The sequence below is a fragment of the Mus caroli genome, chromosome 13, assembly GCF_900094665.2.
Source record: "Mus caroli chromosome 13, CAROLI_EIJ_v1.1, whole genome shotgun sequence".
NCBI classification, from domain to species: Eukaryota; Metazoa; Chordata; class Mammalia; order Rodentia; family Muridae; genus Mus; species Mus caroli.
This window is the reverse complement of record NC_034582.1, coordinates 53,489,898-53,501,251: the sequence shown is the minus strand read 5'-3', so window position 1 is coordinate 53,501,251 and position 11,354 is coordinate 53,489,898. Positions and strand designations below refer to the sequence as shown.

The window sequence follows — 11,354 nt, the reverse complement described above, 5'->3', positions numbered from 1 at the left end:
CCTCTCTCTCTCTCTCTCTCTCTCTCTCTCTCTCTCTCTCTCTCTCTCCTCGCTTCCCTTTCTCAACCACCTGAGTCCAGTTTGTGTTACCCAGTTACTATCGGTGTGAGGTCTGCCCTGGCGAGCTGTCCATATACCTGCTATTACACTATTAAAATGGACTCCCTCTCTCCAGCAGCTATCAGATGCTAGTATCTTCCCAGCTATGGGTAGACTTTGTTGATCCCCCCTACCCCAGTCCCCGGATAGGATTTTGTCTGGCCTTGGGCTTGCATAGATCTCGTGTGTGCCGTCATAACTGCTGTGAGTTCATGTGTGTATTTGCCCTCTTCTCTGGGAAAACACAGTCTCCTTGAAGCCCTCCACCAGCTCTGCTCTTGCACCCTTCTCCCTCCCACCCCCCACCACAAAGATGTCTGAGCAATAGGAGGAGAGGTTATGACACAGACACCCCAATCTCTCTTAGTCTCTGCATCTCAACCTTAACTGGTGACTTCTGTGAGCAATTCTAACTAAAGAGGTGAGAGAAAGACGGAAACCTTTGACATCCTTGGCTCCCCGGACATCCCTGGCTACCAAGCTGGTTATCTGAACCTCACTAGAAATACTTCAAGATGAAGGAAGAGATGGATGTAGCTTTGGTTTGTAGGTTTCCTGGAAACTAAGGCTGAGAGCCAAGTGATTGGTCCAGGTCACGAGCCCAACTCCAGGGACCAGAGGAGTCTCTGCTCCTGCTTAGTCCACATTTAACCTGGTAAAACATAATTGGGGCTATTTTTAAGTATTAAGGCATTTTAGCCAAGAGATTTCTATGAATTATTTTCTTTCTTTGCTATGAGGGTACAAAGGTACTTTTTACCTTGAAATATTAATCGAAAACATGGATTTTGGAGGGACAGACATAGTAAAGTGCTTTATAAGCCAGATGACCTTGTGTGAATCGCATCTTTACTGAATTCTTTCTTTTCTTTCTTTCTTTTTTTTTTTTTTTATATATGTAAAGGGAACAGTAAAGTTATTCTTTGTGGGGTTGGTGTGAAGGTGAAATGAGGCAGTGTGTATGCGGTACCTGGTCAGCAGCTGATGTTATTCCTGGACACCCTGCTTCTGTGCTGTGCCCTGAGGGGCTAACCAAGCCTTTAGGATTTTCCTTGTCGGTTATCCAAAGCAGATTATGTGGGTCTGTTCGCATGGGGACAATGTAGGGAAAGTGTGCTTAAGTTATCTCTGCACACTAAGGTGCCTCACAAGGCTCCACCTTTTTATTATTATTAAGGTGCCTCTTGTATTTATTATTATTGCTGTTGTTGTTGTTGAAGACTCACAGGATTTCACATCTCTTGTATTTATTATTTATTTATTTATTTTTTGTTATGTTTTGTTTTTCAGACAGGGCTTTTCTTTCTCTATGTAACAGCTCTGGCTGTCCTGGAACTCACTCTGTAGACTAGGCTGGCCTCGAACTTAGAGCTCCTTCTGCTTCTGCCTCCTGAGTGCTGGGATTAAAGGCATATACCACCATGTCTGGCAATTTATTATTATTATTATTATTATTATTATTATTATTATTATTATGTATATAGTGTTCTGCCTTCATGTACACTTTCAGGCCAGAAGAGGGCATCAGGTCCCATTACAGATGATTGTGAGCCACCATTTTGTGCTGGAAATTGAACTCAGGACCTCTGGAAGAGCAGCTAGTGCTCTTAACCTCTGAGCCATCTCTCCAGCTCTTATTATTATTTTTTTAAGGTTTCCAAAAGATCTACTTTTACCTCCCTTTATAGATGCTCTGTGGCACACAGGTGGGCGTGGGCTGGATGCACCTTGCTCAGGCTAAGACCCTAACAAGAACTGCAGAGTTGTGCATCCTCTGACACCTTCCCAAGCTCTCCAGCTCTCTGCTGGTCTTCCAGATTTAGATCAGAAAATGTCCAGCCCTCTAATGCTAAATCTTCCTCCATGGGGAAGTCGCTATAGCTTCACAAGTGAAGAAAAGTGATTTGGGGACTCCAGGTCTTCCAGATTCATTTTCTCCCCTCCTCCCTGTCACCCCGTTTTTGCCCCTCTCTCAAGCACTGAAAATGACAGTTGCCCTTGCTATTGGTATTTTATTTCAGATTTGAAAATCAACCTTGTGGATGGATTAAAATAAAATTTCCACTTGTAAGATAAATTCCATTTGTAACAACAGAAAGTGAGATGCTTGCCAGGGGGGTAGAAAAAGGTGGGGACCACCTCACAGGTGTGGGATTTCAAATCGGGAAGATACATTGTAGCAATGGATAGTGGTGCCAGTTAGGCAGCAATTCAAATGGACTTCATGATAAAAATTATAAATGTTGTGGTATGTGCTACACACACAGACAATCCAGGCAAAGACACACAGTGACACACACACACACACAGACATATACACAGGGAACACACACACACACACACACACACTCCTACCTTGAGGTCCAGACAGGCAGTGGTTGCAGAGAAAAGCATCCTTTGGAAGAGTTGTCAAAAGGAGAAGCTATCTGCTCTTCTTATCTTAGATTGTATGGCTTTCATCCCAGAAAGGGTAGGAGGGGTCCTGCTTGAGAAGGGCTTTCAGGTACAACCCTGCTGTGACTGCTGATGAGCTGTCCTCAAAGGATGGGTATTTTCAGCTGGCTCTCATGGCCGGGAGCCTGTGCCTGTACTCCAAGGAGCTGCTGTGTGTCTGCCCTTGACCTGAGACCCGGGTAAAATGTCAGTGAGACCCAGCACAGGGCATATGTCCAGCAACATAACATTGCTTTCTATTCGGATTCCTGCTGAGAGTCACTGAGCCCTCGGCCGGACCCTAAAAGTCATGAGTAGACTCTTGTGAAGAAAGTTTTGGGCTCCCATACCTCCTGAAACAGAAGTGCATCATTACAGAGGTGACAATAGAAATCAAATTTTCCACTTTGGATTTTTTTTTTTCCAATAAGGTCTTGAACTTTTTTTTCTTTTTCAGTGTGTAAAGGGAACACAGTTGGCAAAAGGGATCTTTTCACTTCACACCCAGATTTGTGTTTTTTTGGGTTTCTTTGTTAAGTTTTAGCTTGTTAAGGCCAGTTCAGACCAGAACACCTTCCTGGGTGTGTTCTGATTGATCACCTGCTTTATTGGATGATATCCCTGCAATGGAAATGACCTATTTTTTGTTTTTTAAGTTTCTAGATGATCTCTAAAAGTAGCTTGAATTGAACAGACCGGTGATAAACCATGTAAAAAGTAGGTTGAGGTGCTTTGTTCTAAGGTTTTTATGTTGTTGTCATTAGGTAAGTTCAGTGACTCTTAGGATGCAACCTTCTATGATTTGTGAAGATCCTAGTGAAGTGGAAAGTTTTGGCTGTTTTGGAAAGTCAGTTATGTCAAATGATGTTTTTGCTGAAGCAGAGACGTGAAAGAATGCATGGTGTTCAGAAGGAAGAGAAATGCGACCCCCCCAGACAGCGGATGACGCCGGATGGTATCGGTACACCTTGCCGTTCCTTACCTGGTCATCGCTTGTCATGACTTCCTAGAAAGGAACACATCAAAAAACTTATGGCGCTGTTCTGGAGGCGTCTTCCTGCCTCTGCCAACTCAGGCCAATTGGCAGAGTTGTGTCAGCTGATCCAGACTCAGATGGGCTTTTGCTGAGGCAAGATTTGTGGGAGCAGCCAGGCAGTCAGTGGTGGCGCAGCCTTTAATCCCAGCACTTGGGAGGCAGAGGCAGGCGGATTTCTGAGTTCCTCTGATCTACAGAGTGAGTTCCAGGACAGCCAGTGCTATACAGAGAAACCCTGTCTCAAAAACCAAAAACCAAACCAAACCAAACCAAAAGACCTGTGGGAGGACACATGATGTTTGGAGGGAGTATAAATAGGACTCAGCAGACAGCAACATCTCTTACATAGCTGGCTTTACCATGGCGTCATTGGTCACGCATTCTAGCTGATCTTCACTTCACTGAGAGAGGCATGGCAGAGAATTCCTGGAGGCTTCTGGTCCTGGTTGCTCCTCTAACTCAGCGGAGGCCTGGCTGTTTCTGCTGGGTTGTGTTGCCGCTGCTGATTCATATTTACTATCCTGACAATTGAAGATGAAAATCGCGCCAAGAAACTACTACTAAGCAACATACAACAGAGCCTCAAGGCTTCTGCTGGACCTGCACACTGAACTACGGCTGCTGATCTGTGAATGGTGCTTGTACGTAGATTGAGCTGCTGCTGCTGACATGTGTAAACGGAACTGCTAACATCCTAACAACACAGATTGGATTTACCCCAAAGAACTATTTCTAATCAGGTCCACTTCCCCCATATCTGAATACCCTTTCTTTTCCACTACCTCTGGCGGGTGATGGGCTAGGAGGGAGGTTAAAACATTAAAAACCCCTATCAAAAATAAGTTTTTTTAAAAAAAATACTAAGCCTATGCCTAGGCTAACCTTCCCTATTGAAAAAAAGATTTATTTAATTTTATTGTACAAATATTTGCATGTATGTTTGTGTACCAAGTGTGTCCCTGTTGCTCTTGGAGGTTGGGAGAGAGTATCTCGTCCCCAGGAACTGACATTATAGAGGTCAGAAGCTGCCATGTAGGTGCTGGGAACTGAACCTGGGTCCTCTGTAAGAACAACCAGTGCTCTCAACCACTGAGCCATCTCTGCAGCTCCCTACATTCCCTTTTAAGTTGTGAATACACACCATGGCCTCTGTCCTAAGTGGCTTACACGGTGAGTTCAACATTCCCCTTCAAGCCTGGTGGAAGCCTTCTGGAAGTTTGGCTTTCAGAAAGTCACAGCACAGGAGTGTATCTCTCTTCTCACCCAGTTCTGTCTGTATGAACTCAAGCGTTTTATATCTTTATATAGCTTGTTTGTTCCATCCTAGTTTTAAGGGAAGTCCTGAATTAGGCCTTCAGGAAGGTGACTTAGTCTCTCTCTCTCTCTCTCTCTCTCTCTCTCTCTCTCTCTCAGCTGGTCACCGAGGAGGGTGTAGTAGACATGGCAGCAACTACCAACAACTTTCATGATCATGGCTGGCTCGTGTAAAGGGCTGACAAGTCCAGAAAAATTAGCATTATGTAGGATTTTCTGGACAATTTCATCTCAGAGTGTAGGGAGATAGTAGTTCCAGCTTCACACCGTGGTTCTGAAGATGAAACTAGGTAACAGATGTAAGATGCTTCAGTGTGGTCAACGCGCCATAAATATGGGCTGGTCAACTGCCCCCCTGGGGATCATAGCTTTGCCGTGCATATCCAGTGTGTGCCTATGTGGGTTATTTCAAGGCGTCGTCCTGATGCTGGGATCCGGGTGATCCCGCTGAAAGAATGTGTAGCTCATGTAGAAATGGTGTTACTTGACGGCAGAGTTTCTGAAAGCCTGGGTTGTGGTGACTAGACATACTCATCAGCCGAGAGGTCGACATCTCAGGTTGGTGGTTTCTCTCCTGATCTTTAGGATTGGGATAATTCCTGCGTTTGTAGACTGTCAAAGGTCTCATGGGTTCAGAAATCAGATCTTTTTATTTTATTTCATTATGTCTATATGTGCTTTTCCTGTTTGTATGTCTATATACACGTGTGTTCGGTGCCCTCAAAGACCAGAAGAGGCTGTTAGATCTCTTGGGTGTGAACTGCCACATGGATCTGGGAATTGAACCTGGGTGCTCGTCAGTGCTCTTATGTGCCAAACCATCTCTCCAGACTTGGAGAAGCAGAATCTTGCTGATGCCCTCATGAGAACCTAATGTGCAATGGGTATAGCGTCTGCCATGAGCCTGTAGTGAAACTGTCAGGGTATTACTGACAGCGACCACTGTTTTCATTTTCTGAAGGGGACCCTGCAGAGGCCAACTTGGTCCAAAGACTGTGCAATGAGTTGCAGGTTCTGACCAAAGGCTTAACTAAAAGACATCATCTGATGATTAAATCACCTTCTTTTCAATATAATGTGAAATGAGAGGGACTTACCGGTAATTTCTAGTTTTTGGACTTTCCTTTTCAAAGGATGTATGTTACTTTGCTGAGAGAATCCAATGGATGGAGCGTGGCCTTACTGGAGAGTTTCTGCCTTCCTGTCTTTATTGTCTCTTGTCTAGCTTGAATATAATGTTCCTAGGCATCCCATAAGAGGCTTTGTTGAACTGGTTGCTTCTGAGCTTTGTCCTGTGAAGACTCTCGGATGGGAATTATTCATCTCTAAGCTGTGGCTGTCTTGCTTGGGCTCCTTACCCGCTGTGGGTTCCTCCACACAGGCCATGTCCTGGAGGTTTTGCTATCTAGAACTGTAAACTCCTGCTGGAAGCAGGCCTGGAAGCCCTCTCTTTTCAGGCCCCCTGCCTTTCCTTTGGTTCATCATCGCCTGGAGTTTTCCTACATGGGAACCTGAGGACAAACAGGTATCAGTGATCTGTCTGTCTTTCCTCTTTCCTGGATGCCAGCCTTTTCTCAACGACAATCCTCCTGATTTTCCATCACCTTTGCAGGGGTCTGGGCTGTGCCCCCCTCCTTCCCGGGGAGGAGAAAGGAGCAAATGGAAGGAGGGAGAGCCATGCTTAGTTTTAGAGAGGGGAAGCGAGGAGGCACACAGCTGTTGGTAGCTTTAGCCCACATAGCTTCACTTACTCGTGGCTCACGGCTGAGCAACTGTCACACGCCAGGCGTTAGGATGATGGAGCTAAGGTGTCACCTTGGTTCTCAAGGAGTCGGACTTCACAAGGCTGCTCGTTCAGGAAGTTTGAGATTTAGTTACTCAACTTGGCTCTTATGGAAATTGAACAACACAAATAAATTATAGTATAATGTTCAGAGCTTCCAGCTCTCACGTTTTACTCCCATCTAGGCCTTTGAATTGGTCTGTTGTGTCTCACAGGAAATGACTGTACGCCGGTGCAATAGCAGGAAGTCTCATGGAGGGATGCTTTATATTATGGCAAATGATAAGTCACTGTGGTAAATCAGAGTGCCTTCCCCTCGTCCGGCTGCAACACTGACCAGCACCCACTATGTGGGGAAGACAGACAGGAAGAACTCTTCAGAAGACAACTGGTCAACCTTCCTGGTAGGGAAGGCTTCTAGCTAGTTGCGGGACGATTGGGGACTGAGCTAGACTTAGGAGAGACAAGACATGTACTTTAGACATGGCCATAGACATGTACTTTAGGCCGACACACTTCACCAAGCCAAAGAGCCCCAGGTGTTTAGGCTGAGGCAAATACGTTAGTTATACAGTAATGAAGAGTCTCCAGGGCCAAGGCAGGATTGTGAAAGACCATGATTGTTCTCTGAGGTTCATTCTGAACCCCACAGTGAAGGAGGTAATGGTGAGAGCCCAGGCAGTAGATGAGATGGGAGGGAGGTGGTGGTGGCAGCCAGGAGAAGGAGATTGTCAACAGCAGAGATGACGAGGACACAGCTTTAGAATTGTGGATGTGTGTGTGGGACAGGTGTGTGCACAAAACAAGCTGCGAAGGACAACGGCCCAGTTTCTGGCCTGGATAGGTGTGCTCCTATTGCTTATGTCTTGTGAGGCAGAGGATCCAGAAAGAAAGCACAGCTTGAGAGAGGGCAGTTTGGGGTATGTGTGGATTCACTTACATAACAGTAGGGGAGAAGACAAGACTGGCTGCAGGCTTTGGGATTTAGAGGGCAGGGGAGGTAGGGGGTGGACTCATGAGAGGCACAGTCATGTTTATTTTCTTTGTTCTCTCACTCTCTCTCTCTCTCTTTTTTGCAAGACTTCTCTGTGTAGTCTCAGTTGTCCTGAAACTTGCTCTGTATGTAGACCAGACTGGCCTTGAACTCAGAGATCCACCTGCCCCTGCCTCCCAAGTGCTGGGATCAAAGGTGCGCACCACCACTGCCCAGCTTGGGGTATATCTTTTATGTATAGTTTTATAACAGTTTCTGTGTATTCATTTATAGTTGAGCCTTGAGGCCTACTCTACTATCAGTCTGTAGTTGTTGGTGGTGGTTCAGCCAGTGGCATAGTCCACCCTGTTTTACTAACTAACATTTGTAAGGACAAATGAAAGGTTTTTAGCTCCAAACCCACCTTTGCATGCACCATATACCATGCAACGATGGCCTACTATATCATGATCCCATGCCAGGTAGACTCAGTTGCACATCATAGAGTATTGTGGGGGACTCACCAGAGAAGTCTGCTTAGACATGGGTTTAAGCCAATAGAAAGTCTTTACTAGCCAGCTAGCTTATGACTCTGCTGGGTGTTCAAGATCCCAGGGTAGTCCTGAGCTTTTCTCAGGATGAGCTTTCAGCACAAAAACCATATCCCATGTTGGCAAGAACAGTTAGCCAGAAGCAGAACTAGAGAAGCCAAAAAGCAAGGTTAGTGCATTTAGAGACCTTTCTAGAACTGTGGACTCGGATGGATCTGGTCTTTGTTTTAGTTTTGGCAGGTGGGGCTGGTTCATGTTGAGTTTTCCAGCCTGAATGGTACTTTCACCACAGAGACATTCGTGTGAAGGTCTGGGGTCCTGTTACAACGGACAGTCCCTGGACACACAGTCCCTGCCTGCCGATACATTGAATCTCATGTCAGGGGAGGAAGACTAGATAAATACTAATGCATAAGAAATGGTCACACACAGCCACATTCTATGTACACGCTAGAAATACGATAGGAATTTAGGACATTTAGGAAGAGAACAGTCAGGGATGACATTGCAAGGGCTGCCTAGGGTAGGTAAGGCTGAGGTGGCCCTTGCAGGTTGAGGTATATCAACAGGCAGGTTGAGCTGCTGGAAGGGAGGGGGAGAATTCCGTCTGCAGTGGACAGTTTCCGAGAAACACATAACGGTACTCATCAATGTTTGTGTAAGCCAGGCCAGGGTGGCGATTAGGGTTCAGTTCAGGTTGGTGTGTGCACCATGCCTGGAGAATAGGTAAGGATTGTGACATTAGGCTGAGGATTTAAAAAAAATATTATTATTATTATCTTCTCACTCCAGTCCTGCCCCCCTCTGGCCCAAAGATTTATCTATTTATTATATGTAAGTACATTGTAGCTGTCTTCAGACACACCAGAGGAGGGCATCAGATTTCATTACGGATGGTTGTGAGCCACCATGTGGTTGCTGGGATTTGAACTCAGGACCTCTGGAAGAGCAGTCAGTGCTCTTAACTGCTGAGCCATTTCTCCAGCCCTTATCCTGACTTTTGTGTGTGTGTGTGTGTGTGTGTGTTTATGAGACAGCGTTTCTCTGTGTAGCCCTGGCTGTCCTGGAACTCACTCTGTAGACCAGGGTGGCCTTGAACTCAGAGATCCGCCTGCCTCTGCCTCCCGAGTGCTGGGATTAAAGGCGTGTGCCACCACTGCCTGGCTTATCCTGACTTCTTGAATGGAGTCAGTGGCACCTGGGACACGTACAGCTGATTGTCATACTTCCTTTCTCTGAACCCTTGGTAGGTGCTGAGCCTGTGTTTGTAAAATAATTATTTATTTTTTAATTTATGTGCATGTGTGTGTGCATGTGTGTAAGCATATGCATTCTGCTGTTGATGGAGAGCAGAGGAGAGCATGCAGTTCCCTGGAGCTGGAGTGTCAGGAGGTGGTGAGCTGCGAGGCGGGTGCTGGGAACGGAACTCTAGTCCTCTGCAAAGGCAGCCAAGTACTCTTCATCCCTCCAGCTCCAGTCCTTGGCCTTTTTACCACTCGGGCTAAAGGAATCATCCGCTGCATCGATGTTGGCTCTCGCAAGGGAGTTGACTAGAAACAGGGCGTGCATGAATCTAACTGCTGGGTCGGATCCTTAGTCATTTGATCGCGTGCGTTCATCGGATGTGCTCTAAGTCGGTGGAGGCTTATGCAGTAGATGGCTTAGATGACTATTTCTTCTGAGTTCCCCCAGGGTTAGCTACCTAGTCTACTCTTCACTATGGCCTGACTCAGTGTCATGAAACTTTGGACATTGTTTCGTGACACTGAGTCAGACCATACTGAAGGGTATATTGGTCTGAGGGGAAAGGGGACAGATAATCTGATTTTATAGGGAATTTGATAGGCGGTGTACTCTTGCCAGTTCATGAGACCTAGAAGGCTGAGTCTCTAGACCGGCTCTGAGCAGGTTGGAAAGTGTGGCCATAGGCTCTGGACGAGAGTTGCAGCACGGATCAACGTGGCCTTATGCTTCGTAGGTGAGGAGAGGATCCACCAGCCTTATTTAGGGGTCACGAGCCAGAATGGTGCAGCGCCGGTGGATGATGAACTATATCTGGGGAGAGAGATCTAGGCGAGGAAAAGGCAGGGTCTGGTAACTCTGTCCCTGGGCAAGTATCCTGGGTTGAGGTACTTGAGTGTGTGTATGCATATGTGCAATCATGGCCACCTATATGTGTTCAGTTATAGCCACATGTATGTGTGTACTCATGTACATATGTGTATGTACCCATGTACATATGTATACATGCACGTATGCACATATGTATGTGTGCATTTATGTACATATGTATATGTACACATAAATGCATGTATTTGTGCACTTATATACACATGTGTGTACATATGTGCATGTATGTGTGCACTTATGTACATGTATGTACATGTATGTGTGCATGTATGTACATGTGTGTACGCTTATGCTCATGAATGCACAGTGTTGCTGAGAGTATAAGCTGCTGTGCAGAAAGTTTGAGGCCATTGGGAAACCACTTTGCTCTTGACTGTGGAGTCTCAAATCAGATTCTAAACATCTCAGAGTCTCTGAGCACTCTTTCTTTAATGTCCTGCTCCCTGAACAATGGTGAGGTCACCAAGGAGCCTGCATCTTTGAGAAACCAGATTAGCTGTGTCTTTGTAGGGTTCTTGACTGCAGGAGGAGAAAGTGCCTGGTTCCTGCTAGTGTCCAGTCTGACCTCCACATCAGGGGGAAAGGGTTTGGGGTACGCTGGGGATATCAGCGAGTCAGGGAAGCCCCGTGTGAATCATACATGTTGTTATTCTCTATAGGCAGACCACATTTGAGACCCCTTTGTAAAGAGTGTTGTATGAACAAGCACATTTAGAATTATTGGACTGTTTTGGAAGGCTGGAAAGTGAAAGAGAGCACGGGAGAGTCTCTGCAGAGAATTGTCCGTTTCTCCAGGACAGACTGCTTGTTCTATAGCTTCCACATTTTGTGAAGTGGAGCTGTCGGGTGTCTGAATTTTTATGAGTTCCCCGTCCAGGACTTCAGTAGGGCCTTGGTTATTTCCATATTAGCTTTTCTTTTATTTATTTATTTATTTATTTATTTATTTATTTATTATATGTAAGTACACTGTAGCTGTCTTCAGACACTCCAGAAGAGGGCGCCAGATCTCATTACAGATGGTTGTGAGCCACC

The 11,354-nt window shown here is 45.8% G+C and overlaps 1 protein-coding gene across 5 annotated transcripts in view; it reads left to right on the top strand.

Annotated features, from left to right (window-relative positions):
- Klhl3 (kelch like family member 3) overlaps positions 1–11,354 on the top strand; it is a 118,529-nt gene that overhangs the window by 13,637 nt on the left and 93,538 nt on the right. The window lies entirely within an intron of this gene.